The 10000-nt window shown below is 57.6% G+C and overlaps 1 non-coding gene across 1 annotated transcript; it reads left to right on the top strand.

Annotated features, from left to right (window-relative positions):
• Nucleotides 1-7143: 7143 nt before the first annotated feature.
• On the top strand, nucleotides 7144-9130 carry LOC148344988 (18S ribosomal RNA). The gene has a single exon (XR_015848942.1). It is a non-coding gene; the product is annotated as an 18S ribosomal RNA (ribosomal RNA).
• The last annotated feature ends 870 nt before the right edge of the window (nucleotides 9131-10000 follow it).

Here is a 10000-nt window from a genome sequence, read left to right as displayed (position 1 = left end):
GCCGGGGACCGGCCCACAAGAGGCGGCAGCCAGTCCCAACGCAAGCCAGGAGACGAACCACAAGAGGCGGCAGCCAGTCCCCAAACACCAGCCGGGGACCGGCCCACAAGAGGCGGCAGCCAGTCCCCAAACGCAAGCCAGGAGACGAACCACAAGAGGCGGCAGCCAGTCCCCAAACACCAGCCGGGACCGGCCCACAAGAGGCGGCAGCCGGTCCCCAAACACCAGCCGGGGACCGGCCCACAAGAGGCGGCAGCCGGTCCCCAAACACCGGCCGGGGACCGGCCCACAGGAGGCGGCAGCCGGTCCCCAAACACCAGCCGGGGACCGGCCCACAAGAGGCGGCAGCCGGTCCCCAAACACACGGCCGGGGGACCGGCCCACAGGAGGCGGCAGCCGGTCCCCAAACACCAGCCGGGGACCGGCCCACAGGAGGCGGCAGCCGGTCCCCAAACACCAGCACGGGGACCGGCCCACAGGAGGCGGCAGCCAGTCCCCAAACACTGGCCGGGGAGTGGCACAAATTCTAAGTCCCACGAGCCCCTGGTGACCCGACAATCGGACTTAGTGCAATTTTCCAAGTGCTGCAAGCCAATGTTGGCCCGACAAGTCCCCAAACGGCAGCCCGGTTTTGAGCCACTAGTGTCGGCCTATAAGTCCCCAAACACCGGCCCGGTTTTACGACCACTAGTCCCCCAACACTAGCCCGGGATTCAGCCACTAGTGGCGGGCACAATTCCCCAAACACCGGTCCGATAATACGCGCGCATATCCCCAAACACCGGCCCGATAATACGCGCGCATATCCCCAAACACCGGCCCGGATTTCAGCCACTAGTGGCGGGCACAAGTCCCCCAACACTAGCCAAGTTCTCAGCCACTAGTGGCGGGCACAATTCCCCAAACACCGGTCCGATAATACGCGCGCATATCCCCAAACACCGGCCCGATAATACGCGCACAATTCCCCAAACACCGGCGCGGATTTCAGCCACTATTGGAGGCACAAGTCCCCCAACACTAGCCCAGTTCTCAGCCACTAGTGGCGGGGCACAATTCCCCAAACACCGGTCCGATAATACGCGCGCATATCCCCAAACACCGGCCCGATAATACGCGCACAATTCCCAAACACCGGTCCGATAATACGCGCGCATATCCCCAAACACCGGCCCGATAATACGCGCGCATATCCCCAAACACCGGCCCGGATTTCAGCCACTAGTGGCGGGCACAAGTCCCCCAACACTAGCCAAGTTCTCAGCCACTAGTGGCGGGCACAATTCCCCAAACAACCGGTCCGATAATACGCGCGCATATCCCCAAACACCGGCCCGATAATACGCGCACAATTCCCCAAACACCGGCGCGGATTTCAGCCACTATTGGAGGGCACAAGTCCCCCAACACTAGCCCAGTTCTCAGCCACTAGTGGCGGGCACAATTCCCCAAACACCGGTCCGATAATACGCGCGCATATCCCCAAACACCGGTCCGATAATACGCGCGCATATCCCCAAACACCGGCCCGATAATACGCGCACAATTCCCCAAACACCGGCGCGGATTTCAGCCACTATTGGCGGGCACAAGTCCCCAACACTAGCCCGGGATTCAGCCACTAGTGGCGGGCACGATTCCCCAAACACCGGTCCGATAATACGCGCGCATATCCCCAAACACCGGCCCGATAATACGCGCACAATTCCCCAAACACCGGCGCGGATTTCAGCCACTATTGGCGGGCACAAGTCCCCAACACTAGCCCGGGATTCAGCCACTAGTGGCGGGCACGATTCCCCAAACACCGGTCCGATAATACGCGCGCAATTCCCCAAACACCGGCCCGATAAAACGCGCACAATTCCCCAAACACCGGCCCGATAATACGCGCGCATATCCCCAAACACCGGCCCGATAATACGCGCACAATTCCCCAAACACCGGCCCGGATTTCAGCCACTAGTGGCGGGCACAATTCCCCAAACACCGGCCCGATAATACGCGCACAATTCCCCAAACACCGGCCCGATAATACGCGCACAATTCCCAAACACCGGCGCGGATTTCAGCCACTATTGGCGGGCACAAGTCCCTCAACACTAGCCCGGGATTCAGCCACTAGTGGCGGGCACGATTCCCCAAACACCGGTCCGATAATACGCGCGCATATCCCCAAACACCGGCCCGATAATACGCGCACAATTCCCCAAACACCGGCCCAGATTTCAGCCACTAGTGGCGGGCACAAGTCCCCCAACACTAGCCCGGGATTCAGCCACTAGTGGCGGGCACAAGTCCCCAAACACTAGCCAAGTTCTCAGCCACTAGTGGCGGGCACAATTCCCCAAACACCGGTCCGATAATACGCGCGCATATCCCCAAACACCGGCCCGATAATACGCGCACAATTCCCCAAACACCGGCGCGGATTTCAGCCACTATTGGCGGGCACAAGTCCCCCAACACTAGCCCGGGATTCAGCCACTAGTGGCGGGCACAATTCCCCAAACACCGGTCCGATAATACGCGCGCATATCCCCAAACACCGGCCCGATAATATGCGCACAATTCCCCAAACACCGGCCCGGATTTCAGCCACTAGTGGCGGGCACAAGTCCCCAAACACTAGCCAAGTTCTCAGCCACTAGTGGCGGGCACAATTCCCCAAACACCGGCCCGATAATACGCGCGCAAATCCCCAAACACCGGCCCGATAATACGCGCACAATTCCCCAAACACCGGCCCGATAATACGCGCGCAATTCCCCAAACACCGGCCCGATAATACGCGCGCAATTCCCCAAACACCGGCCCGATAATACGCGCACATTTCCCCAAACACCGGCGCGGATTTCAGCCACTATTGGCGGGCACAAGTCCCCCAACACTAGCCCGGGATTCAGCCACTATTGGCGGGCACAAGTCCCCCAACACTAGCCCGGGATTCAGCCACTAGTGGCGGGCACGATTCCCCAAACACCGGCCCGGCGCTGAGTATATGGCCTCCGAAAGGCCCATACATTCAGACGGGTCCATGTATTTTCAACGACAGCAGCAGTACCGCCAAAATCCATGCAGCGGCGCTGGATTTATGGCCTCCGAAAGGCCCATTCATTCAGACGGGTCCATGTATTTTCAGCGACAGCCGCAGTACCGCCAAAATCCATGCAGAGGCGCTGAGTTTATGGCCTCCGAAAGGCCCATTCATTCAGACGGGTCCATGTATTTTCAGCGACAGCAGCAGTACCGCCAAAATCCATGCAGCGGCGCTGTATTTATGGCCTCCGAAAGGCCCATTCATTACCAACGGGGCTGCAGTAGCATCCCGCGGCCACGCAGGGGCAGATATTGTGAGGGAATTACATGGTAGTGGACGGAGCGCCCATGCATTTCCAATGGGAGTGCAGTACCTCAAAAATCCGCTCCAAGCCACCGAACTTGAGGGCCCGACGTTCCCTCAACACTAGCCCAGTGCAATCGACATTTCGTTCTGTGTACATTGTTACACAGAATGACAATACAAGGGAATTATTATTATTATTATTATAATTATGATGTATTCAGCCACTAGTGGCGGGCACAATACCCCAAACACTGGCCCGGCGCTGGCTGAGTTTATGGCCTCCGAAAGGCCCATACATTCAGACGGGTCCATGTATTTTCAGTTTTCCGTAGCAGGTGTGATTGTTTGTTTAATTAGGTAGTTTGTGTTGGTGACGGTGTTCCTAACTGTGGTGGCTTGTTTGTAGAATGTGGGGCCCTGCGTTTGTGTTATGTTGATTTCTGGTAATTTACTTTTTACTAAGTAGTCTTTCAGGTTTTTGTTTCTTTTAAAGGCTGAGATGATTTTGTAATCTTGGATTATGCTTGTGTTCTGTAGTGTCTGATTTATATTTTGTCCATTCATTCAGACGGGTCCATGTATTTTCAGCGACAGCCGCAGTACCGCCAAAATCCATGCAGCGGCGCTGGATTTATGGCCTCCGAAAGGCCCATTCATTCAGACGGGTCCATGTATTTTCAGCGACAGCCGCAGTACCGCCAAAATCCATGCAGAGGCGCTGAGTTTATGGCCTCCGAAAGGCCCATACATTCAGACGGGTCCATGTATTTTCAGCGACAGCCGCAGTACCGCCAAAATCCATGCAGCGGCGCTGGATTTATAGCCTCCGAAAGGCCCATTCATTCCCAACGGGGCTGCAGTAGCATCCCGCGGCCACGCGGGGGCAGATATTGTGAGGGAATTACATGGTAGTGGACGGAGCGCCCATGCATTTCCAATGGGAGTGCAGTACCTCAAAAATCCGCTCCAAGCCACCGAACTTGAGGGCCCGACGTTCCCTCAACACTAGCCCAGTGCAATCGACATTTCGTTCTGTGTACATTGTTACACAGAATGACAATACAAGGGAATTATTATTATTATTATTATAATTATGATGTATTCAGCCACTAGTGGCGGGCACAATACCCCAAACACTGGCCCGGCGCTGGCTGAGTTTATGGCCTCCGAAAGGCCCATACATTCAGACGGGTCCATGTATTTTCAGTTTTCCGTAGCAGGTGTGATTGTTTGTTTAATTAGGTAGTTTGTGTTGGTGACGGTGTTCCTAACTGTGGTGGCTTGTTTGTAGAATGTGGGGCCCTGCGTTTGTGTTATGTTGATTTCTGGTAATTTACTTTTTACTAAGTAGTCTTTCAGGTTTTTGTTTCTTTTAAAGGCTGAGATGATTTTGTAATCTTGGATTATGCTTGTGTTCTGTAGTGTCTGATTTATATTTTGTCCATTCATTCAGACGGGTCCATGTATTTTCAGCGACAGCCGCAGTACCGCCAAAATCCATGCAGCGGCGCTGAGTTTATGGCCTCCGAAAGGCCCATTCATTCAGACGGGTCCATGTATTTTCAGCGACAGCCGCAGTACCGCCAAAATCCATGCAGCGGCGCTGGGTTTATGGAATCCGAAAGGCCCATTCATTCAGACGGGTCCATGTATTTTCAACGACAGCCGCAGTACCGCCAAAATCCATGCAGCGGCGCTGTATTTATGGCCTCCGAAAGGCCCATTCATTCCCAACGGGGCTGCAGTAGCATCCCGCGGCCACGCAGGGGCAGATATTGTGAGGGAATTACATGGTAGTGGACGGAGCGCCCATGCATTTCCAATGGGAGTGCAGTACCTCAAAAATCCGCTCCAAGCCACCGAACTTGAGGGCCCGACGTTCCCTCAACACTAGCCCAGTGCAATCGACATTTCGTTCTGTGTACATTGTTACACAGAATGACAATACAAGGGAATTATTATTATTATTATTATTATTATGTATTCAGCCACTAGTGGCGGGCACAATACCCCAAACACTGGCCCGGCGCTGGCTGAGTTTATGGCCTCCGAAAGGCCCATACATTCAGACGGGTCCATGTATTTTCAGTTTTCCGTAGCAGGTGTGATTGTTTGTTTAATTAGGTAGTTTGTGTTGGTGACGGTGTTCCTAACTGTGGTGGCTTGTTTGTAGAATGTGGGGCCCTGCGTTTGTGTTATGTTGATTTCTGGTAATTTACTTTTTACTAAGTAGTCTTTCAGGTTTTTGTTTCTTTTAAAGGCTGAGATGATTTTGTAATCTTGGATTATGCTTGTGTTCTGTAGTGTCTGATTTATATTTTGTCCATTCATTCAGACGGGTCCATGTATTTTCAGCGACAGCCGCAGTACCGCCAAAATCCATGCAGCGGCGCTGAGTTTATGGCCTCCGAAAGGCCCATTCATTCAGACGGGTCCATGTATTTTCAGCGACAGCCGCAGTACCGCCAAAATCCATGCAGCGGCGCTGGGTTTATGGAATCCGAAAGGCCCATTCATTCAGACGGGTCCATGTATTTTCAACGACAGCCGCAGTACCGCCAAAATCCATGCAGCGGCGCTGTATTTATGGCCTCCGAAAGGCCCATTCATTCCCAACGGGGCAGCAGTAGCATCGCGCGGCCACGCGGGGGCAGATATTGTGAGGGAATTACATTGTAGTGGACGGAGCGCCCATGTATTCCTATGGGCAATGCATTTCCAATGGGAGTGCAGTACCTCAAAAATCCGCTAGAGGGCCCCGAACTTGAGGGCCCGGCGTTCCCTCAAGTGCCGATTTTATACCCCCTTCTCCAGCCGACAGCCAGAATTATATTAGGGACTCGCAATTTTGAGAGGTGAGCACCAGGGCTAATCAGCGGCCACCCGTGACCATTGAGTCCGACAGAGCAGAGGCTAGGGGCGGCCTCGCATCTCGCAATTACCGAGGGAAGATGCCGGTTCTCGAAAAATTTCTAAGTTTTTCAAATTTTAAAGTATTGAAGTATTTAGGGCGCTTCCCGCGGCCCTGGCTTTTGCATGTACCCCTCTAAGCTCCGGTTCTCGAAAAATGTCTAAGTTTTTCAAACTTTAAAGTATTGAAGCCGGACTTCCGCGGAGGCTGACAGGGGGCCTCCATCGAAGCACCCTTCACCCCCGGGTGAGCCGGCGTCGGCCCACGGGCCTGCCGGTTCCCCAACTGAGCGATTGGCACACGAGACCCGCCTCGGAGGGCCCACGTCGGCCGGCGCAAGCCGGTGTGTTCGGGCGTGCGGCTCCTCCGGCTTTGCGGGTCAAGCTCCAGCGCCGAGGATACTAGGCAAACGTTGGGCCCCCCCGAGCCGAGTGGATACCCGCCTCAGAAAGAGCTGGGGCGGTACGTACGGACGGCCTCACTAAGAGGGAACGGAAGCTACTAAAGCACACGTATAACTGTCCGATGTGCGAACGAAAGTGAGGCCGGACGAATCCGATACGAGTTACGAGTGAGGCGGGATCCACGGCTGGCACTCGCGGGGCCCTCTTGCGAAACCATGCCTCGGCGTGAACCTTTTGGCGGCAGAACCAAGACGAACCGAGGTCGAGCTTCCGTCTCGAGCCACACCCAGACGTCCGACCGTCGCGGAGCCCGACGCCACGCGTGCTAGGGCTCCGCGCGAAACATCGTTTCACGACACCCGTCGTCAGCCCGTCCGAACGTATACGAGTGTCGCGCGGCCCCCCGGGCCCGGCTGTAGCCACAGCCTCGTCCCGGACCAGGGCCGCACCGCCACCAGCAGCGCCCCCCCGGCGGCAGACGCACTCTGGTTGATCCTGCCAGTAGCATATGCTTGTTTTCAAGATTAAGCCATGCATGTCTAAGTACGAATGGCCAGTACAGTGAAACTGCGAACGGCTCATTAAATCAGTTATGGTTCCTTTGATCGCTCCACCGTTACTTGGATAACTGTGGCAAATCCAGAGCTAATACATGCAAACGAGCGCCGACTCGCGGGCGGGGCTCCGGCCTCGCCCCGGGGACGCGTGCATTTATCAGACACAAAAACCCACGCGGTGTCCGGCGGGCGGGGGCTCAGCCGTCGCGCGCGTCCCCCGCGTCCGGCCTCCGCCTCTCCGGGCGGGGGCGTAAGCGGCGCGGGCGGCTCCGCGCGCGCCGGTCCTCGTTCCGCCGGCCCGGCCCCCCCTTTGTGTTGACTCAGGATAACCTCGTGCCGATCGCTCGCCCACCCGAGGCGGCGACGACTCATTCGAATGTCTGCCCTATCAACTTTCGATGGTAGACTCTGCGCCTACCATGGTGACCACGGGTAACGGGGAATCAGGGTTCGATTCCGGAGAGGGAGCATGAGAAACGGCTACCACATCCAAGGAAGGCAGCAGGCGCGCAAATTACCCACTCCCGACACGGGGAGGTAGTGACGAAAAATAACAATACGGGACTCGTTCGAGTCTCCGTAATTGGAATGAGCCGAACACAAACCCATCGGCCAGCATCCATTGGAGGGCAAGTCTGGTGCCAGCAGCCGCGGTAATTCCAGCTCCAATAGCGTATTTTAAAGTTGCTGCAGTTAAAAAGCTCCTAGTTGGACCCCGGGACGCGAGCTGACGGTCCGCCGCGAGGCGTGCATCCGTCTGTCCCAGCCCCTGCCTCTCGGCAAAAGCCCCCGTGATGCCCTTCGCTGGGTGTCACTCGCGGGGCCCGAAGCGTTTACTTTGAGGAAATTAGAGTGTTCAAAGCAGGCCACACGGCCGCCCCTGCATATCGCAGCTGGGAATAATGGAATAGGACTCCGGTTCTATTTTGTGGGTTGTCATGAACTGGGGCCATGATTAAGAGGGACGGCCGGGGGCATTCGTACTGCGCCGCTAGAGGTGAAATTCTTGGACCGGCGCAAGACGGACGAGAGCGAAAGCATTTGCCAAGAATGTTTTCATTAATCAAGAACGAAAGTCGGAGGTTCGAAGACGATCAGATACCGTCCTAGTTCCGACCATAAACGATGCCGACTCGCGATCCGGCGGCGTTATTCCCATGACCCGCCGAGCAGCACCCGGGAAACCGACCAAGTGTCTGGGTTCCGGGGGGAGTATTGTTGCAAAGCTGAAACTTAAAGGAATTGACGGAAGGGCACCACCAGGAGTGGAGCATGCGGCTTAATTTGACTCAACACGGGAAACCTCACCCGGCCCGGACACGGAAAGGATTGACAGATTGAAGGCTCTTTCTCGATACCGTGGGTGGTGGTGCATGGCCGTTCGTAGTTGGTGGAGCGATTTGTCTGGTTAATTCCGATAACGAACGAGACTCAAACATACTAAATAGTACCGCGGCCCCCCGCGCGGTCGGCGGCAGAAAACTTCTTAGAGGGACAAGTGGCTCTCAGCCACACGAGAATGAGCAATAACAGGTCTGTGATGCCCTTAGATGTCCGGGGCTGCACGCGCGCCACACTGAGCGTATAAGCGCGTCGTCTATCCCCGCGCCGGCAGGCGCGGGTAATCCTATGAACCCCGCTCGTGACAGGGCCTGGGGATTGCAATTATTTCCCACCAACGAGGAATTCCCAGTAAGCGCGGGTCATTAGCCTGCGTTGATTAAGTCCCTGCCCTTTGTACACACCGCCCGTCGCTACTACCGATCGGATGGCTTAGTGAGGTCCTCGGATAGTCCCCGCCGGGGCCGGCCCCGGCTCCGGCGGTGTGCCAGAAGACGGTCGAACTTGACTATCTAGAGGAAGTAAAAGTCGTAACAAGGTTTCTGTAGGTGAACCTGCAGAAGGATCATTAACGTACGAGCGGCAGCAGATCCGCCTCGGTACACCACCCGACGAGCCAGACGCCGAGGGCGGCGGGTCGTCGCAGGCGGAGGAAGAGGGTAGACCGGGACGGGACGGGACGGGGGGCGCGGCGCGGGTCACTCCCGGGCCGCGCGTCGGAGCGAGTTCGGCGGGCGCCACGCGGCGCGGCGCGAGGCGAGAAAAGGCGGCGGGCGATGTCGCGCTACCTCCGTGCGAGCGGGGTAGCGCGCTCGTCCGACGACCCCAGTAGCGCGGCGCGGCGCGACGACAGGCGACCGCCAGCGACGGGCGAAAGGCGGCGGCCGTGCGCGGGACCCCCGTAACCGGGGAATCCCCCTATGCCGACGACCCTAGCTCGGCGCGGTTCTCGCGCTTCCGGCGCGCGCTTCCGGGGCGGCACTCGCCTCGACGACCTCCCGTCCTTTAAAGGTAACGGTTCGGGGCCGGCGCCCCGGCGTCCGTCCGCCCGTCGGTGTCGCGTGTCCGTGCGGCGCGGGGCTGCTCTCGGCGAGGGTCGCCGAGCAAGCGGATCCCCGCACGGATCACAACGGCCGTATGGCGGCGGCGTCGGGACGCCCGCCCGAGACGAAGGTTCAGGGCGACGAAACGGTGCTCCCACCGGCTACCTTTTTCCCGGCCAAACGCGTTCCGTCGCCGGAGCCCTCGAGGGGCCGCGTAGCGCGCGCGTGGGCCGGCCCCCGGACACCGGAGTCCCTCCCGGGGCTCCGGACACCGGGGGTTCGGTTCCGCGCGGTCCGCCGCGGTCTCCTCTGTCCATCCATAGTCCGGGCAGGCCGCGGCCGGGTCGGGGGCCAGTCCCCCCTCGGTGTCAGCGCGGTCGCGCCGCCCTTGTAAACCA

Source organism: Urocampus carinirostris, unplaced genomic scaffold (assembly GCF_059441175.1).
Source record: "Urocampus carinirostris isolate Australia breed hairy pipefish unplaced genomic scaffold, RoL_Ucar_1.0 HiC_scaffold_150, whole genome shotgun sequence".
In the NCBI taxonomy this organism is placed as follows: Eukaryota; Metazoa; Chordata; class Actinopteri; order Syngnathiformes; family Syngnathidae; genus Urocampus; species Urocampus carinirostris.
The sequence above is the reverse complement of the archived record's forward strand: the minus strand, read 5'-3'. Positions and strand labels throughout refer to the sequence as shown.